The 21,209-nt window shown below is 34.6% G+C and overlaps 1 long non-coding RNA gene across 2 annotated transcripts in view; it reads left to right on the top strand.

Annotated features, from left to right (window-relative positions):
* LOC141555171 (uncharacterized) overlaps positions 1-17,851 on the top strand; it is a 33,767-nt gene extending 15,916 nt beyond the window's left edge. Inside the window, exons 2-4 of one of the 2 annotated variants that reach the window (XR_012486084.1) lie at positions 13,604-13,660; positions 17,318-17,440; positions 17,731-17,851. This is a non-coding gene — a long non-coding RNA (uncharacterized LOC141555171). Of the gene's footprint in view, positions 1-13,601; positions 13,661-17,288; positions 17,441-17,730 lie in introns of those variants that run through there. The other variant, XR_012486085.1, reaches the window with a different exon arrangement.
* The last annotated feature ends 3,358 nt before the right edge of the window (positions 17,852-21,209 follow it).

Raw genomic sequence — 21,209 nt, 5'->3', positions numbered from 1 at the left:
AAAATGATGTTTTATTTTTAATGATAGTTTTTATCATTACATTTAATTGGAAAAACAAAGTACTACTGATAAAAAATACCCCCAAAAAAGATTGGCACATAGTATTGACTTATTAAATGTTTATTTATTGGTTGGTGACTTTATAAACTCCCAAAGATTAACTAAGCATCTCTATGCAGGGGACTATCACATCTATAAATCTAGCCCTAGTCTCTCACCTGAGTTCCAGCCTTATATTGTCAATTGCCTATTAGTTATTTAAACCTGTTTGTCTTTGAGGCATTTCAATTTTGCATTCCCAAAATAAAAATCATTATTTTCTACCCCAAAACTACCCCTGTTCTGAGCTTCCTTGTTCTAAACTTCTTAACCACTTCTGTGGTAACCACTTAGGTCAGTCCTAAAAATGAACTCTTCAATAGGGGTTTAGACTAGATGGAAAAGATTGAAAAACCTGACTTTTGCCCTACTTCCTTCTCTTCCTACCCTAATGATAAAAGCATTGTTTTATCTATATTTTGTCTATTTTCTTTTCATTTTATTCCCTTTAATTGGGGAATAACTTGACTTGAACAGTTTCAGAATACTTTAAAATATAAAGCGTTTGGAATCTTCTCTTATTATTTCATATGGAGTGGGAACAGAGATTGATTGCTTCTTGCTGATTAAGGAGTTGTCTCAGGAGAAGCTTTCACATTTCTCCAATGAGACTATAAATGAGCTTATTTAGTGTTTCATTTAGTGTTTTCTGTGCAGGGAGGCAATATTTTAAAGGTTAGTTAGTCTGTCCAGTCCTCATCTTTATCTAGTTTTCTTCAATTCCAGAACATATGTTCTGTCCAGCTATATCCCCTTGTTAATCTCAAACTTTCATGCTCTCCATGAATCTGATTTTGAATACAGGACTCCAGACATTTTTCAATCTCCTTGTCAAAGTAGCTAAAATGCTACAGAGGAACCCCACACAGTATTTTGCCTTCCTTCAGATATCAAGGGCACCTTTTTTTCTCCTAAAGATTCTGTTCAACCAGAAAGGAAAAAAAAAAAAATGAAATCAAGGGGCTAGGGGACTGGAATAGTGAGAACTGACCTGTTCTCCAAGACTTCTTTTTTAATTGCATAACTGGAGCCTAGCTTAGGAGCCAAAGTTTTCAGTGTGCTTTTAATAACCTGACTCAACAAAATTGAATTCAAAATGTTGCTTTCAAATCACAGATGAGAGCAAATCTGAAAACACCCTTAGGATGTGTTACCAAGTGACTTGGCTGTCATCACCTGGTGACCTGGGATGATACACAGGCACATGGACTCTGAGACGAGAGAGAGAGACAGCATTAGTATAGTCCATCCTCTTTAACAGGAAACATATGTAAAGGGCTTGTGCCTGCCAACACTTTGCTAGCAGCCAGTTTTCAGCTCTGGCTCCTTATAGAGTTATCCAGCTGTATAAACACACTTTTATCCACAAGTTGATTATGTGAATAGCCAAATGATCTATCTTCCTTGGTCCTACAAAGGAATGGCTCTGCAGCCTCAGAGGCTTTACTCATTGAAATAACAATTGTTCAAGGGTGGGTATTTTTTCCCCTTTCCTTTTCATTTTTGCCCTCCCCCAAATATTGCTTAAATGCCCTGAGGTAACATCAGTTTACAATTTGGATGCTATCCTTTGATCCATTACCAGAAGGAAAAAAGAAAAAGTCAGTTTGAGAGAGGAATACCTTAAAATGAGACAGAAAAGCAGGGTCATATTAGTGGAATGGACAGTAGACTAAGAACCAAGAAATCTGAGTTCCGGTCCCAGTTCTGTCATTAGTCAGCCATGTGATCTAGGACAAATTGCTTAACCTCTCAGGAGATCAGTTTCCTCATTTCCAATACCAAGTTAGATTAGATGATCTTCAGATTTCTTCCAGCCCCAACATTCTATGAATAAATAATATAATTCACCACATTAAGTGAGAAAAACTCACATTCCTTTATTCAACAAGCACAGTACCACATAACATTGTAAATGAAAGTCTAAATCTGTTGAAGAGTCTTCAGATTTTCCTTTCTAAGGAGTCAGATGCATAATTTCTTCTAAGCAGGATCTTTCCTTCCAGAATTCTAAAACTCTTGATTTTTCTCTTCTTAAATTTCTTATTTTTAAAATGGGAAGGTTACTAATATTTGACATATATAATTATATAAGTGAAATCAAATGAGATATATGTAAAATGCTTAGCACACAATACGTGCTTAATGTTTGTTCCCTCTTTCTCTCCCTCTCAAAGGACTTTACATATATCATCTCTAGTTTAATATGAGAAGTTGCTTGGTTTAATCTTCAGTATGTTACAAGGTCAGGAAAATTTTCATTTGAATTCTGCCTCTGACACTAGCTATCATTTGAATTTTCTGTACCTGAGTTATTCATTTTATAAACTGGGAAGAAAAGTATATGTAAAGCCTATTTCCTAGAATTTTGTGAGGCTTAAATAAGATTTTATATATACATATGTATATATATATATATATATATATATGTGTGTGTGTGTATGTGTGTGTACATATACATATGTATATATATGTGTATATATATACTTATGTATATATATGTGTGTATATATACATATGTATATATATATGTGTGTGCATATATATGTGTATATATATATATATATATATACATATGTGTATATAGTGTGGTTTGCTATATAAATCATTTGACCCTCTGGTCCTCAGTACCATTTGTACAATGAGCACAGTAGGACTAGAAAGCTAGTGAGCTCCTTTCCTGTTCTAAATCTGTGAAGCTATGATTTTGTCTCTTTAAGCCTATAGAGATGTCAGCCATTACTACTGATTCTTAAAACTTTGTGAAGTAGATGCTAGAACAATAGATTTGGCAAAAAAAAAAATAATAATAATAATTTTAGAGATGGGAAAACTGAGATTCAAAGAAATTAAATGACTTGGCCACAATCACATAGCTAATATCAGAGCATTATCCGAGAACAGATATGCTTTGATTTCAGGTCTCCAAGTGGATATACAATAGGCAGATAATATTGCATAAATAATAATAAAAATAATAAAGGAATTCTAAGGAATTCCTTTATTAGTAAGTTTCTCATTATAAATCTGTTTATCTACCTATTTGGCTTAAAATAGTTATTTTTAAGATATGATTTTTTTTTAAGTCAAGTAGTTTAAAATACTTTTTGGATCTAAATAATTCTACAAATTAATATTATTCATATTACAGGGACCTGTGTGTAGGAGGAACAAGTGAACCAGATATTCACAGTGCTAATTACCTTCTACTATTTACTCATGCATATAAGAAGGTATGCATCCCTCACAATATGTTCACTGGTTTCTGGATGCCAGAAGTAGTTTTCAGTGTGCTTTTACTAACCTTGAACAACAAAATTGGACTCAAAATTTCACTTTCAAATTGCTGTGCTGGCTGAGAGAACAGTAATCTTGAGGACAGATCCCATTAGCCTGGTGGGTAATCTGGGTGAGGTTAGCTCAAGTTAGAATGGAGAATCACTCTGAGGAGAAATTACAGTAGAATGTGAAAGTATAATAATGAGGTCCTCTCACCCTCTGCCTAATATTTATTCTTCTTTCCCCTCCCTATTGAAAAAGAGCACACTAGGAGGAAGAAAGAAAGAAAAAGAAAGCAAGAAAGCAAGAAAGGAAGGAGGGAAGGAAGGAAGGAAGGAAGGAAGGAAGGAAGGAAGGAAGGAAGGAAGGAAGGAAGGAAGGAAGGAAGGAAGGAAGGAAGGAAGGAAGGAAGGAAGGAAGGAAGGAAGGAAGGAAGGAAGGAAGGAAGGAAGGAAGAAGGGAAGGAAAGGAAGGAAGGAAGGAAGAAAGAAAGAAGGAAAGAAAGAAAGAAAGAAAGAAAGAAAGAAAGAAAGAAAGAAAGAAAGAAAGAAAGAAAGAAAGAAAGAAAGAAAGAAAGAAAGAAAGAAAGAAAGAAAGAAAGAAAGAAAGAAAGAAAGAAAGAAAGAAAGAAAGAAAGAAAGAAAGAAAGAAAGGAAGGAAGGAAGGAAGGAAGAAAGAAGGGAAGGAAGAAAGAAAGAAGGGAAGAAAGAAAGAAGGGAAGGAAGAAAGAAAGAAGGGAAGAAAGAAAGAAAGAAGAAAGAAAAGAAAGAAAGGAAGGAAGGAAGAAGGGAAGAAAGAAAGAAAGAAAGAAGGGAAGAAGGGAAGGAAGGAAGGAAGAAAGAAAGAAAGAAAGAAAGAAAGAAAGAAAGAAAGAAAGAAAGAAAGAAAGAAAGAAAGAAAGAAAGAAAGAAAGAAAGAAAGAAAGAAAGAAAGAAAGAAAAGAAGGAAGGAAGGAAGGAAGAAAGAAGGGAAGAAAGAAAGGAAGGAAGAAGGGAAGAAGGGAAGGAAGAAAGAAAAAAGGGAAGGAAGAAGGGAAGGAAGGAAGAAAGAAAAGGAAGGAAGGGAAGAAAGGGAAGGAAGGGAGGAAGGGAGAAAAGGGGAAGGAAGGATAGAGGGAAGCAAGAAAAGAAGATTAGAAAAAAAAGAATGGAATGATTAAATTCTTAATTCCTATAAGTTTCTTTGGGTCCAAGGTGAGCCAAATCCTTAACATCAATGTAGAAAATTTTGTGTTGCTGTTGGCTAAGTAGAATCTGCATGATCATTGCTTTTTACTGAGATGGATATTGCTACAAGTGGGCTTGACAGACAGAAGCACCATGGGTCCAATGAAACAAGTCTATTATAAATCAGAACATGTTTGCCTTGCACAATTTTTCTGGTTTGAAAAACAGGCTCAGGTTACATCTAAAACCATTTTTATTTTTCATGGGATAATATGCTGCTTCTTTAATATCAGAGTTGGCAGAATATTGGTGAACAAATTGTTAGTTTGTCTTTTGTAAATCATCTGAATGTGTGTTTTAGCATTAAAATGATCCAAAACCAATACTTTTCTCCTACTTTCAAGTGCCTTTTTGACCTGCTTTCAGTTAAACTGGATTAATTTTAAGCTTAATAAATGACAAGTCTTGATCTTCTAAAGAACTACTCCATTTAGAACATGCTCTTAACTCATACTTAATTTCACTATGAGAATGGACTCTCTGGGTCATATAATTTTTTTCAAAAAGAATTTTTTAATGGCCAAATTGTTTGTTCAAAAATTAGCTAAAACATATGTACTTCATTTGATTTTTATGATATTTTTAACCTTGCCATGAATAATGTCCAGAACATTAATATTAAACCAAATTAATACCATAGCTGATCTCTAAGACATTTGGATCATTTGTAGTCAACTGCATTTTTAACTGCCAATTGTAAAACCATAATAAGAATACAAAGAACCAATAGAAACAATAAATAATCTTTTATTATAACAGGCATTTTTATGCCATCTAAATATGAAGACAATCTTCCAGTGCAGACTTAAATATAAGAATGCCTCCATTGAATAAAACCCAAATGTGTGGATAATATAAGATCTTATGTTTGCATGACAGGGAATAGACTAAATAGCAGCCTGGGATAGTAAACAGTGAGCTAGACTCAGAGCCAGTTGGATCTAGCTTTTAAGTCCTACTTCTGACAGCTAATAGCTGTGTGACCTTGGGTAAGTCATTTAACCTCTTGATATCCTCTCTAGCACTATGAGCTGAAGAGTTAGTTGATCTTTATTTGTAGAGGGAGTTTTCCCATCCAGGTGATCTCTTTAATGGGGAATATGGGTCCAGATCTTGTCCTTTTCACAGTAAGATAGAAATTGGGAAGAAAGATACATAGCTTTAGAAATAATTATTCCCATTTAGCCTAAAAGGGTTGCATCTGTTCATAGTCACACAGATAGTAAATTGCAAATATAGTAATTAAAGTGTCATCACTGAAGTCAGAGGGACTAGATTCAAATCCTTTATATGGTACTGATTTTATAATCATGGGCAAGTTACTTAAACTCTTTTAAGTCAGAATTTCCTCACTTATAAAATGGAAATAATGGTAACTGTTAAATCTCTCTTGAGAGGAAGCATGTCCCCTTCTATAAGACAATAAAATGAGGATCTGTCATTCCTCAGCCTGCCACTTTAATTGTTCTCTGATTCCTTTTCTCCTTCCTAATTCTTGCCTGATACAGGAATATATTCAGATAATTTGTTTCTAATTAACAAATTACAAGTTATCATTGATTAATCATGCTTGGTAGCATTCAGAATTAGGAAGATCATGGTGTTGGCTTTGATATACAGCAACTGAGTGACCACAGATTAAAAAAAAAAAACAACAACTACTAATTTTTTGGTGTCTTGGGCCACTGGTTAAAAGGTTAAAAGCAAATTGATGACCTACATTTAGTAATAGGAGTTTTCATATTGGGAATTCTCTGCATGAATGAAATCACAAGTCCAAACTCTATCCCACATCCCTGGTACCTACTTTACAAGATTGCCATAAGGATCAAATGAGACAATTTATTTAAATTAGCTTAAGACTCTTTGCAACATTCCAAGTCCTACATAAATGCTAGGGATTATTGAGTGGAGTTGGAACTGAAACCTAGATGCTCTAATTCCAAGTATTATGTTGTTTCCTTTATTCTATATTTTCTTTCCTATCTAAACTTAAAGAACAGATTCAGTTTCAAAGAGATTTTTAAGCCTACAAAAGGATTCCTAGGATTATAGAGCTGGAATGAACCTCTACCATCATGTCCAAATAGTTTATTTTAAAGAGATGTCAGCACTTACTGGTGGTTAAAATTACAAAGTTTTGGATGGGGACCCAAAGACAAAAACAAAACAGTGACTATCCTCAAAGAGCTTACATTCTGAGAGAAACAATAGGAACACATGAGCAGCAAGTTGGAAAGGATAGACATGTCTCCTTTTGTTATAAAATAATATGAAGATATCTGATCTTTTAAATCACTCTTCAGTGTGCCACTTCTCTCATTCTCTGATTTACTTTTATCCTCCTTAGTATTATCCTACTAGAATAATACTAAGATATTAATATAATCCCTGCCTGCTACAGAGATATGTTTGGATAATTTGTTTTTCATAAATAATTTGCAACTTTTTTCTTATTAATTAATTATCTCAAGTCTCAATCCTCATTCATTCAATATTAAATATTGAATGAATTAACTTTTCCATAGGTGGTTATTCCTATCTCCCTATAATTAAATATATGTCAACATCATTGAATATATGTATGTGTGTGTATTAATAAATGAAAGAAATAATAAAGCAAAGACATATATAATAATTTATAATATTTTGACCATGACAAACATCATAGCCCAAATCACCTCAAACCCTCAGTATAACAATAGATAATTACTTTTTATTTGACTGGAAACTCAGTTTCACACCATTAAATTTCTTCCAGATATTGATTAAAGTATCAGAATAATATTCTTCATTTTTTTTCCCTCAAGATAAAAGTTAAATATAGTCTCTTAGGAAATAACCCGGATTAATCTTTTTTTTTCTCTTCAGTAATCATAGGAAACAGTCTTTCTAATATACTATTCTTGCCAGCTTCTCAAAAACTGTTTTTAGAATTTTATTTGTAACATTTCTTTATAACATATTTTATGACAGTTTTGATGAGAAAAAATTTTCATGTCACCTCCTCTATTTTCTATACATATTCTTCACAGATTCTCATAGATCACATAACACGTATTTTCTTCCTAACTCCATAGGGAGAAGCAATTTGTAATAAGTAATTTCTCAACTGTCTTTCAAACTAGCAGCTCAAGATGCTTTTGTCAACATTGCATTTGGTTCTTAAAACTACAACAGCATTCATTGCCTTGTTGAGAGAGACATTCAAAAACATTTGTGTTTTTTTAAAACAAATTTTTATTGATGTCTGATTTATATCACCTAAATTTCCTTTTCTATCTCCATTTCTCCTCCCAAAGAAGGATCCTACATATCAAAAATATTTTAAGAAAGAAAAAGAGAAAAAATGATTAGTGAAATCAATAAATGAATCTAAAAAATCTGAAAACTGATGCAATATTCCACACCTGTGGAAAACAGAAGTGTTTGTGTGGAGTTGCCTTCCTAAATCTCTTCCATCAAACTATGATTACTTGTTCTTTGTACTATCATACATTCACTTTTACATTGTTTTGTGATTGCTTTTCTTTTCATTTACATTGTTGTAGACTTTGTGTATGTTTTTTGCTTAACTTTACTTATTTGACTGCATCAATTTATGTGTCACTTATTTATCATTTTGATAATGAGTATTATGAAACAACTGTATAAAAATCACTGTTGTGCTAAATTCATTAGCCTGGGAACTTATGTGTCAGGGCTTAGAATAGTATAGTGGAAAGAGCACTGGGTTTAGACCCTACAGGACTTATATTTGGATACTGTTTTTTCTGCTAATCTGTACAACCTTAGGGAGGTCATTTAAACTCCCTGGACATCAGTTTTTACATTTGTAAAATGAGGCATAGCATAAAATGATACATTATGGTCCCATTAATTTTTAAATTCTCTTCTATCTCAATATTTCTTCAATCACTCATTAGATCATTATTCAAAATCCAGTAGTATGCTCTCTGAAGCACTTATAAATGAAGAGTTTATAGGGATCCTATATATGCAGATCTTCTTGCTATACTCAATTTTTTTTAATTAATAATTTTTATTTACCAGATATATGCATGGGTAATTTTACAACACTGACAATTGCCCTTGTTTCAATTTTTCCCCTCCCTCTCCCCCCCAGATGGCAGGTTGACTAATACATGTAAAATATGCTAGAGTATAAATTAAATACAATATATGTATACATGACCAAACAGTTGTTTTGCTGTACAAAAAGAATTGGATTTTGAAATAGTGTACAATTATCCTGTGAAGGAAATCCAAAATGCAAGCGGACAAAATTAGAGAGACTGGAAATTATTTAGTGGTTCATAATCATCTCCTAGAGTTCTTTTGCTCGGTGTAGCTGGTTCAGTTCATTACTGCTCTATTGGAACTGATTTGGTTCATCTCATTGTTGAAAATGACCTCGTCCATCAGAATTGATCATCATATAGTATTGTTGTTAAAGTATACAATGATCTGATCCTGCTCATTTTACTCAGCATCAGTTCATGTAAATCTCTCCAGGCCTTTCTGAAATCATCCTGTTGGTCATTTCTTACAGAACAATAATATTCCATAATATTCATATACCACAATTTATTCAGCCAATATCTAATTGATAGGCATCCACTCAGTTTCCAGTTTCTGGCCACCACAAAGAGGGCTGCCACAAACATTCTTGCACATACAGGTCCCTTTCCCTTCTTTAAGATCTCTTTGGGATACAAACCCAGTAGCAAAACTGCTGGGTCAAAGGGTATGCACAGTTTGATAACTTTTTGGGCATAATTCCAAATTGCTCTCCAGAATGGCTGGATGTATTCACAATTCCACCAACAATGTATCAGTGTCCCTGTTTTCCCATATTCCCTCCAACATTCTGCATTACCTGTCCTTGTCATTCTAGCCAATACGACAGGTGTGTAGTGGTATCTCAGAGTTGTCTTAATTTGCATTTCTCTGATTAATAATGATTTGGAGCATTTTTTCATATGACTAGAAATAGTTTCAATTTCTTTATCCGAGAATTGTCTGTTCATATCCTTTGACCATTTATCAATTGGATATTGGCTTGATTTCTTATATATTAGAGTCAATTCTCTATATATTTTGGAAATGAGGCCTTTATCTGAACCTTTGACTGTAAAAATGTTTTCCCAGTTTATTGTTTCCCTTCTAATCTTATCTGCATTAGTTTTGTTTGTACAAAAACTTTTCAATTTGATATAATCAAAGTTTTTTACTTTGTGATCAATAATGATCTCTAGTTCTTCTTTGGACATAAATTCATTCCTCTTCCACAGGTCTGAGAAGTAAAACTATCCTATGTTCCTCTAATTTATTTATAATCTCATTCTTTATTCCTAGGTCATGAACCTATTTTGACTTGACCTTGGTGTATGGTTATACTCTATTTCTAAAAGCAAAAGAAAATAAGACAAAAGTTGTCTCCATCAGGATTTAAGTGTTGGTTACTGAAGGGCTCTATTCTACCCTCTCTTGAGAATAATTCTCTACTTTTCTTATTCTTTTTAAATACATTGCTCCCTTTTAAATATATTGAACTTTAGTGGGAATTTATTAGCACCACATTTCTGCAATGTTACTCATAATGTTTCTTGCACTTTTAGCACACCTTCTGAGACTAATTCCCTAAACCTAGTCATATTGGTAGGTCATATTCCTAGAGGATTTCTGGCAACTTCTTTTAGAGTATTGATGCTAATAGATAAGCTGACTTAGAGCACTGTTGCTAATGAGCCTCAAGCAATGTACTGATTAAATTTCATTTAACCAGAAGACATCTTCCCAGCCAAGAGTGATAAAGTATCAGATGTATTATGTGATCCCAGGTGTTCTTGAGTGGATAGACTCTTGTCCTCTATCTATCATACTGGTCTGCTCTTTGTCAATACCATGATGGGGATGAAATAACAAACATCAATCTATATTGGTGTAATCATCTATCATCACTTATTTTAAACAGATTATATGGAGAAGAGAAATAACAGTTGAATACTTTGAGCTATGATGTGAATATAAAGCAAGAATTCTTTCAACAAGGAGAGAGTGAGTACTTTAGGAAGTGAGGAGTCCAAATCGGCAAGCTCATTACACACATCCTATTCCTTTCTCTTCATGCTAGTTGGACTATTGTTCTTATATGTAGCCAAGTAAAAGCACTTTGTCCAGATAATCACCCTCTTTACATGACCAGAACTCTAGTGTTCTTTCTTGGATCTGCCTAAATAGCATTCTTTTTAGTCCCAATTGCTTTACACCCACATACTGTTTTTTCCAACATATGTTCCATAACAAGTCAAAAGAGACTAACTCAATGTGATTGTGTTATTTTGAAGGCCAGCATTCAGAGTCATGATTAGAAGCAGGCCAAACCAAAACCTCAAGAAGCTTGAGTATAGTATTTTTGTTCTTATTGAGATATTCATCTGTTGCCAAAAATGGCCACTGGTAATAAATCTTTTCATGAGGTTTTTTTTTTTTCTTTCCAAAGATACCAGAATTGCAATATGCCCAAGACCTAGGATGTATTCATTCTGTTCCACATACCAATGAGAACAGCTCCTTCCAGCCTAGACACCCTTATGCCATATCTATTTTGGCCAAATGATATAAACATTGACATCACCTGTTGAAATGGGATCATCCACTGTTGAAGTATACTTTTACCTTTGATATAAATCATTTACCTTAGCAATGTTTGTTCTTGTTCCATTGGTTTAGTGCCTTGTCCAATTTGTTAATTTATTTTCTTAGGTGATTGAGAAGTTAGGTTTTGTTTAGGAACTTTTGTTTAAGTTTTTGAAAATGGTGCTGTAATTCTTTATTCCCCACAAATCTTCAGATTTCCTTCCCAAATTCAGAGTATTCTTTAGGGACCATTCTTAACTAACCAAATCAAGCTGAACCCCATGTGATATGAATTAGCTATTTCCAGGCACTGGAATACAAGTTAGTGTTTGCCATTTGCCAAATGATAAACTAGGGGATAATTATTAGGATGGGTCAAAATTTGCTTCCAGGGGTCAATTTGATCACACCAGCTGCTTTGAGTAGTCCTAGTCAAGGATCCTTTCATGACAAGCTCTGCCTAGAGGCAAATAATAAAGTCACATTTGATTCTAAGGCTATCAGGAATAAAATAGAATGATTCCAAGGGGATTAGATTAGATTATTGGTTACTTTGCTGGTTTCTTCAAAATGTTAACAAAGATCTATCAAATGTAATAAGTGATTCCCATGACTTTTATAAAAAACCCAACCTTGAAGAACTAGTAAAAGATCACAAATGGACCAGAGAAGCAGAGGAGTGGTGTCAAACTCAAAATGAAATGCAGGTCACTAAACTATACTTACTACATGTTAACATTATTTACATTTTATTGTTTTTATTTGTTTTGTTAAATATTTCTCAATTACATTTTTTTTTTTTGAGTCTGGGGTTAAGTGACTTGCCCAGGGTCACACAGCTAGGAAGTGTTAAGTGTTTGAAGCTGGATTTGAACTCAGGTCCTCCTGAATTCAAGGCTGGTGCTCTAAACACTGCGCCACCTAGCTGCTCCTCTCAATTACATTTTAATATGGTTCAACTAGTACTTCAATATGAGGTGAGGTATTTTATACCTCCAGTGAAGAGGATAGAACATAGGACTTAGAATGAACATAGGACTTAGAATCAAGAGAAATGGAATTCAAATCTTTCCTTGGATATTTGTGATTTGTGTGAACCTGAATTCCAATTCTTTCCATCTATAAAATGAGGGTGATAATAGTATCTACTTTATAGGGTTATTGCGGAATCAAATGAAACACTTCACAAACCTTAAGGTGTTGTGCAAATGTGAGCTAAAATTTGAATTTCAGAGATCCATCAAAAAGGTTCTTAGAATCTCTAGCCTTCTTAAAAACTCAGATTTTTTAGAAAGCTTGGTTCCCCTTCTCATCTCTTATTAGTGTCTTCTCCTTTCTCAGATTATAGCATATAAATGTATCTGTTTATATGTTGTAGCCTCAGGTAACATCTAAGTTCCATAAGTATAAAGGATATATCCCCCCCTTTTTTTTTTTGCCTTTGTGTTCCCAAGGCTTAGCACACTGTCTTGCACATGGAAGGGGTATAATAAATGCCATTTGTATTAAATGAGTTTCCTTAGATCTAAAGTAACTGGATCTTATGCAAGTTCTTGGAGGACTAGAGGAAAACTGCTAATTGCTAGAAGACTTCAGAGTGGAAATACTTCCAATATCTCTATTAGCATTGTTATCATAGGAATTAGAATTTGAAGATCTGATTCTGGTCCCTCAGTCTGTATCAGTTCATTATATAAGTCTTCTCAGGCTTCTTTGAAACAATCTTTCATTATTTCTTATATCACAGTAGTTTTCCATTACATTCACATACCATAATTTTTTTATATATGCCTCTAATTAATGGGCACCCCTTTAGTCTTCATTGCCCCTGGATCCACATGGCCCTGGAGGAGAAAGTCAGGCTGGTGACTTTGCACTTTCCTCCCTCACTTAAATCTTATTTACTTGCCTGTCACGGCATCATTTCCCTGATGTCATGGTCCTCTTCAAGAATGAAAGACAAACAATGACAACAACAATCTTTGCCACTATAAAAAGAGTTCAAAAAAATGCTCAGTGTTAATTGGAAAACAGTCAAAATATGGGGGAGGAAATGGAAAAAAGAGAAGGGAAGAAAAAATATAATGGGTTCATCACCTTGATGAGCTTAAAGAAAGGCAATTCCTTGGTTAGTATCTTGATTATGTCTTCCTATGGACACTGTGAACATTCCCATTGATCCTATAAACTCATCCATATTTTGCTGAAGATTAATGACGAAAATCTAATGAACCTGATTAGGGATATTTAGGCCTTTTGGATCAGAGTCACTGATTCATGCTGTTTCTTTAGCAAGAAAACCCCAAATAGGGTCATGAAGAGTCTAATATCCATTTTTGCCATTTTCTGCTTTTCAGATGAGTCCTGAGAGAGCTGATCACTGATTAAAAATTAGAAGCATAAAGAGATACCTGGTTTGTAACAAATCTCAAATTGTATTCCAAAGCAAAACAATTCAGTACTAGTTTCAAAATAGAAAAATTGATCAATAGAACAGAACAAGTATATATGTCACACAAACAACTGAATACAATAACAGAAGGTTTGATAAACCCCAGAATACAAACTACTGAGATAAGGAGTCATTATTTAGGGGAGAAACTTATGGGAAAATTGGGAAGCACTTTGGGGAAAATTAGGCTTAGATCATCTTATATAATATGCCATCCTAAGCTCAATGTGAGTTTAAAAAGTCATATCATCAACAAATTAAATGAGAGTTACAATTATGGATAAGGAAGAGTTCCTGACCAAAACAAGAAGGCCTGTTTTGAATCAAAATAGACAATATGAAGATTCAAGGACCAAAACAAAAATCCTCACAGGATATAAAATGGACAGTTTTTATTTTATTTTTGAAATTGCAAGGCTTTTTACACTAATACCAGAAATACTTTTAGAATTACAATGGAAGTAGTTAAGTGGGCCAAAAAAATATTTGCAGCAAATTTCTCTAAAAAAAGATTACATCACCAAGTCATAAAGGAATTGACACATATAAGAACAAAAGCTCTAGTAAATGATAAACAGTCAAAAGATATGAATAGACAACTTTGCAAGAGAAATCCAAGCTATCAATTTTTTTTACAGGTTGCTTCAGTTTCCTCAATTGTAAAATGAGGACAATAATAATCCCTGCCTTGAATGATTGTTGTGGGGATCAAATGAAATAATATTTGTACAAGTGCTACTTAGAACAGTGCCCAGCACATAGTAAGATATATATAAAATTGGAAGTTCAAGCTTATATTATTCAGAATGGCAAAGATTAAAAGAAAAATGGCAATATTACAGATCAAGAAGAATATAGTCATTTTATATATCTTCCACTGTGTTGAAAACTGAGGCAACCAGTGTGCTCAGGATCGACAGCTAGAAGTGTTTGAGATCAGTTTTGAACTTAGGTCTTTCCTATGCCAGTTCCTAAGCTCTATCATCTGAATAGACTGTGAGAGAAGACTATGGTTAGTAGAATTTTAAACTGGCCCAACTGGATTTGCTGAACAATACTAGGTTCCTAGAGAGTTTGAAAACCCAATATTCTAAGTATTCCCTTAACATGTGTATTCTTATTTATTTAACATTATGTATATCTAATACTATGCTAATAATTATAAACATTATGCAATTCATGCAAAAAATAGAAATTTAAGAAAAAAAAGATAAAGGATGAAATAATATTTGACTAGAGGTAATAAGGAGATACTGGAGCTTATTTTTAGGAGAATGACATGGTTAGACCTGGAAAAATCACAGGGGAGACTTAAGGCATGGAGAAAAATAGGAAGCTTTTGGAATAATCCAGGCAAGAGATGATGAAGAACAGAACTAAGGGGATACTCTGTAAGTAGAGAGGGGCAGAGATGCAAGAATTGTTGTAAGGACAAAGACAAGAGTTGGCATTTGCTTGGATATTTGTGGTGAGTGAAAAATTAACGATGACAATATGGGTTAAGACCCTGAGGACTGGTGATACCTTCAACAGAAATTGTGAAATTCAGAAGACTGTTAGGTTTGGGGAAAAACATAATGCAATTCCATCTGATATGTAAATCACTACCCATTTATTCCTGCTCATACAATGAGACTTACTTGGATCTACCCAAAACAAAAAAGAGGTGAAGCAGGACTCTTACTCAGCAATCAATACCCTAAAGCACAGGTCTTCTCCAAGGGGCAATTTAATATAGCCATAAAGTGATTTGGGGTGGAAAGTATCCTGGGGATGAGGCTAGGAATTTTACCTATAGCATCTATACATATGTTGCAATTGATACCTTGGTAGTAATGATTGTGTTACAGCTGTCCTGAAAGACCACCATTAGACCCCAAAGCAGGTAGGGATGGGTTAGCAGCTTGTACAGGGGATGGAAGAGACAGATTTGGACACGAGAGAAAAGTAGGTGTTGTTATATTGGAGAAAAGCCCCAAGAATGGCTTTCATAGGTAAGGTGGGACACAATACATATTTGTACTCTCTGATTAGTTGATTTACCACTCTTTTAAGATAAGGCCATATCATTTTTGGAAACCATACTATGGAGGCCTTCTAGAAAGAAAAGAGAGGATTTGGTTATAGTCCTAATCTTAAGGTTGCCTCATTAGAAGTTCTAAATTTGAGAATTCTTAGACCTCCTAAAGAGAGGATCTCAAATATTTTCAAGCTCTTCTAGAGAAGAGGATCCTAAAAATCTACACTTCTGGAGAGAGAAAAGCAGTTCTTGCTCATCAGCCTTTTTAGGAGAAAAGAACTGTGTTCTCAGAAATAGAATAGTAGCCAAAGAATAAATCAAGAAATGAGAAAACAAAAGACTTGGACATTAACCAAGGCTGTTACTCTGCATCATCAGGCAGTGTAGGTCCATTGGGAAGATGTTTGCCTTGATCATAATCCCAAATTGATTTTTCTTCCTCAGGGAATTAAAATCATTGGGGTAGAACTATAAAATTAGAAGCTTTTATCTATCTTTGAGGTAAAAGTTGGATATACTGCTGTATCAGGATATTATTTTTCAAAACCTGAAGTTCATTTAATGAAGAAATAAAGATATTATAGATGTGATGAAAAATCAGGTAAACCAATACAAGACAAAACCAATGCTATCAGAAAGGAAGAGAAGTCAAAATTTTGCTATTCCGCTTAATGTAGTTATTTAATCACTTTATTCTGTATTTTGTGCAAAGGTAACATGCATAGAAACTGTAACATCTCCACTAAATTCTTTGTCCCTAAATCCCTATGAGGTCATCCTTCTGATGGTCCCTTATTCCAACATAAAGGACAGTTCACATGTTTGTGGCTTAGATATATCAGTGTTCTGAGAGAAACAGTCTGAATCTAAATTTGGAGAGTGTATGAAGAGATGCAATGTGCTTCTATCTTGCATATATGAAGACCTGGATCTTTTCAAAGCAGATCACAGGGAAAATATTGTCACTAAAATTGTCAATGATCACAAGACAAAATGAAATTTATTTGATTATAGCAAGAAGATGAGAATTTTGTTATTCATCATAGCTAAGCAGAGAAACTGTTTGGAAGCATATACTCAGAGAAGTGTAGTTCTGTCTAGTTTGATTGACACGTTAATGCCCAGTGTTAGTCTCATCTCAGTTTGGATCAGTTCAATTTAAAAATGGAAGTATATATTTAATACATAAGTTTATCAAGGAATTTTTATAAACAGTCTCTGAGACAAAACTAGAAGACACTAAAGTATATATTTTCAGAATTGTGAGTTACTCAGAGCACATGGATCTTTTTTTCATGCATGTGAATCCTTGCAGATTTCTGTAGGAGTGTGACCCACTCTCACCTATAGCTATTGAATGCAAGAGTGAGAGAATGTGACTCAAGCTTATATGTGGACTATGATGTGTCTGTTATTCCTGCATTTGCTATAATAGATAAATGTTTATTATTGACTTTTTTCTTATTGCTAAGTAAATAATTATGTTAAAATCTAAATAATTTACATAGAATTAGCTAGCATTTACATAGTACTTTAAAGTTTGTAAAGTTCATTTGGTCCCCACAACAAGGTGGGACTATTATTATTCCTATTTTATAGATGGAGAAACTGAGATTGACTTGGCCAGCATGACACTGATGAATTCGAGTTCAGATCTGTCAGACTCTAGATCTAGTGATTTATCCATTGGACTATCCAGCTGCCTCTAAATGTACTATCATGGTGAGTAGCTAGCTAGTTTTGTATAAATTGAAGCATATTAGCAGGGATTGATAACTACAGTGGCAATTCTCTATGATAGAGCTACTTCTAGGACCTTAAGAGAATTTATGTGGTAATCTTCAAACTGCCAGGGTGAGGGCAGGGTGAAGACAGAGCCCAAATAATTATATTCCTATCCCTGGAAGAAAAGTGTCCCATTAAATGAGGTCAAAATGACCACCAATCAGGCTTCAGAACTAAGATTAGAATTTGAGTTCACTTCCCAGAACAACATTCTTACTTTCCTTTAGTTGTAGGATGTGAATTAGAATTAATGAATGGAAGAAAAAAACAAACGGTGTCTTTGTCCTTGAGGAGATGGTCCAATGATCCGTGTCATACCTTTCTGTAAATCTCAGACCTGTGGTCATGTTCAATGAAGAAGGTAAGTAATGGGATTCCAAATCTCTGTCTCTGTCTCCTTTCCTTCCTCCTCTCTGCAGATTCTTTGTTGTTCTCTGTGTATCCCTGACTCTCTGTCCCTGTTTCCCCTTTATCTTTCAGTCTGTCTCTTCACAATAAGAACACTAACAAAAGATAAATTGATACACAGGCCAGGAATTTCTCTAGGTGTTCCCATTTCAGGAAAGATTTTGTAAGGAACTTATTTCTAAAGGTCTCAGCAGGAGTGTTTCATGCTTATTATATTTGATAATTAAAATTTTTCCTGCCAACACTATTATTATAAGTGGTATAACCAAGTGGATTTTTCTTCCTATTTAATAAAATTCATTTTTTCAGTTTCAAATCCTTCTGAATGCTGACAAAAACTTTTCTGTAGATTCCAAAATAGCCCCTACTGATGAGCATTTCTCTGTCACACTCTTGTACATTTTTAGGCTGAAGGTCTTAGCTTATGGCTTACTTTAAAATTTTTCTGGATTGACATCTGTCTTTGTCTCAGACCAAAACATATTTTACATTCTTCTCTGACCAAATCAGATCCTCTTTTTAAGGAAAGAAGGAAGAAAGGAAGGAGGGAAGAAAAGAAGAAGGGAAAAGAGGAAGGAAGGAAGAAAGGAAGGAGGGAAGAAAAGAAGAAGGGAAAAGAGGAAGGAAGGAAGGAAGAAAGGAAGGAAGGAAGGAAGGAGGGAAGGAAGTATTAAGGGACAGGTCAATTCTCCAAGAGCCTCCATAGCTGTGGATCATAGCATCTGAAGGAGTTGCAAGGCAGCCTTCGCTGACATAGGTATTGCAGACTGGAAATGAGATAAATTGGAGGCACAGGGAAGAGGAGAGAGGTCAGACAATGCAACAGCCTCTCAGTCAGAGAGGTTAGAGAATAGCAACTGCTTCTCAGTCTCCTTGTATCATCCTCTCACAAGAGGAGATCCATTCTGGGTTGGATCTCCAGCAGCCACTGTCAGGTGGCTCTTGTGTATTTCAGCAATTCTCCCATGTATTCCAACAAGGAAGGAGGGATGGAAGAAGGGAAGAAGGGAAAGAAGGAGGGAAAGGAGGGAGAAAAGGAGGGAGGAAGGAAGGAAGGAAAAAGGGAAAGAGGGAGGAAGGGAAGGAAGGAAGGAGGAAGGAAAGGAGGGAGAGAGGGAGGAAGAAAAAAAAAGAAAAATCCATTCATCTTGGTAATTTTGATAGAAAGCTTACTAAGACTTTTTTAGGAATTACTGGTTTTTCCAAGGGAGCTATTATTGGAAGTAAAAGGTCTGAGGAATTATGACCCATATATACCAAAGAAAGACTTTGCCAATGGATACCATAGTCAATGCTTTGGCAGTATACCATATCAAAACTATAATGAAATGATAATTCAGTTCCAATCAACAAACATGATCAAGTCTCTATTCAGTACAAAGCACTGTGCTAAAAACTGGGAATACAAAGTAAAAGGAAACAGAACCTGTCTTGAAGAAACTTACATTCCATAGGTAGATAGAATGTGTAAACAGATAAGTAAATACAAAATAATATGAGGAGGCAGAGTACTAATTAGGAGGCTCAGGCTCAGGAAGTTTCCAATGAGCCTTCACAGCAGTGATGGATGGGCTTTGAAGGAAATTAGGGAATTTAAGAAGAGGTAAAATAGTAATTTCTTTCAAAGAAAGGAAACATAACCTGTGAAAATGCATAGAGGTGGAAAATAGGATTTTTAATTGGAGGAAGCAGAAGCAGGATGGCTTGGCTTGAAGCACACTTGGGGGGAGCCCTTCAAGACTGTGAATGCAACCACTCAGAGTCTGAAAGGGGCAAAACCTGACTATCTCATAGTCTCTTCCACTTGTGCTAGAATTTTGTTAAGTAGATTGAGAAGATATTATTACTATCTTCAATGATCTAAACTATATTTCTTTCAAATAATAATTTTTAAAGAATTATTTGTTGGGGCAGCAAGGTGGCACAGTGGATAGAGTGCCAGTCCTGAAGTCAGGAGGACCTGAGTTCAAATTTGACCTCAGACACTTAATACTTCCTAGCTGTGGGACCCTGAGCAAGTCGCTTAACCTCAACTGCCTCAGGGGGAAAAAAAGAATGTTGGTCCATGAAATTAATCAGCATGCAAATCTCAGATGGACACTGAAAATAGACTCTGAACTGGGTCCAGAATTAAATAGGAAGAAGAGACCAAGTTGGACCATATTTGGAAAATTGTGTATTGTTTTCAGTGACCCCAGACTATTCCTTGTTACATTTTTCATCACATATTTTAATTATTTTTTCCAATTGACTAAAGTATGCCTTCTCTCCCTTCCAACTCCAAATCCCGTTCAAAATAATTTTTAATTAAAAAACCCCCCAAAGTTCTTGTAGCAAATATATGTAGTTAAGCCAAAAAAAAAAAAAAAAAGATCCATTGGCATATATGTTAATATTTCACATATTTACACAGATATATAACTTAAGATATATGTGTACACATTTGTATATGTATGGATATGAATGTATATATGTGTACATGTGTGTTTATTGGGCAGCTAGGTGGGTCAGTGGATAAGTACTGTGCCTGGAGTCAGGAAAATTTGAGTTAAAACCTGGCCTCAGATATTTACTAGCTGTGTGATTCTGGGCAAGTCACTTAATCCCTATTTGCTTCAGTTCCTCATCTGTAAAGTGAAAACACATTAGAGAAGGAAATGGTTATATAATTGATGAAAAAGTTAGAGAATACAAGATACCAATGTGTTCATTACTGGTTAGTTGCAAAAGATGATCTCATCTAATAGGGTGTTTCTAATAAATATCCTAAGAACATATAAAATACCTTTATAAATGCACAGAGGCAATTCAGTAGAAAGATCCTTAGATTACCAATATTAGGTATCATTCCAGTATCTTTGCTAAGAAAACCCCATGGAAAGATACAACTGAATAACTGAACAACATGTATGTGTGCACATACACACACAGACACTCAAACACACACACATAATCTTATATTCTTAGTCCACTACTTCTCTTTGTCATGATCAGCATGTTTCATCATGAGTTCTTTGAAATTATGATTGGTTCAATACCTCTCAGATTGGCTAAGATGACAGGAAAAGTAATGATGAATGTTGGAGGGGAGGTGGGAAAATAGGGACACTGATACATTGTTGGTGGAATTGTGAATAGATCCAGCCATTCTGGAGAGCAATTTGGAACTATGCTCAAAGAGCTATCAAACTGTGCATACCCTTTGATCCAGCAGTGCTACTACTGGGCTTTTATCCCAAAGAAATACTAAAGAAGGGAAAGGAACCCGTATGTGCAAAAATGTTTGTGGCAGCCCTTT

This window comes from Sminthopsis crassicaudata, chromosome 2 (assembly GCF_048593235.1).
Source record: "Sminthopsis crassicaudata isolate SCR6 chromosome 2, ASM4859323v1, whole genome shotgun sequence".
In the NCBI taxonomy this organism is placed as follows: domain Eukaryota; kingdom Metazoa; phylum Chordata; class Mammalia; order Dasyuromorphia; family Dasyuridae; genus Sminthopsis; species Sminthopsis crassicaudata.
The sequence above is the reverse complement of the archived record's forward strand: the minus strand, read 5'-3'. Positions and strand labels throughout refer to the sequence as shown.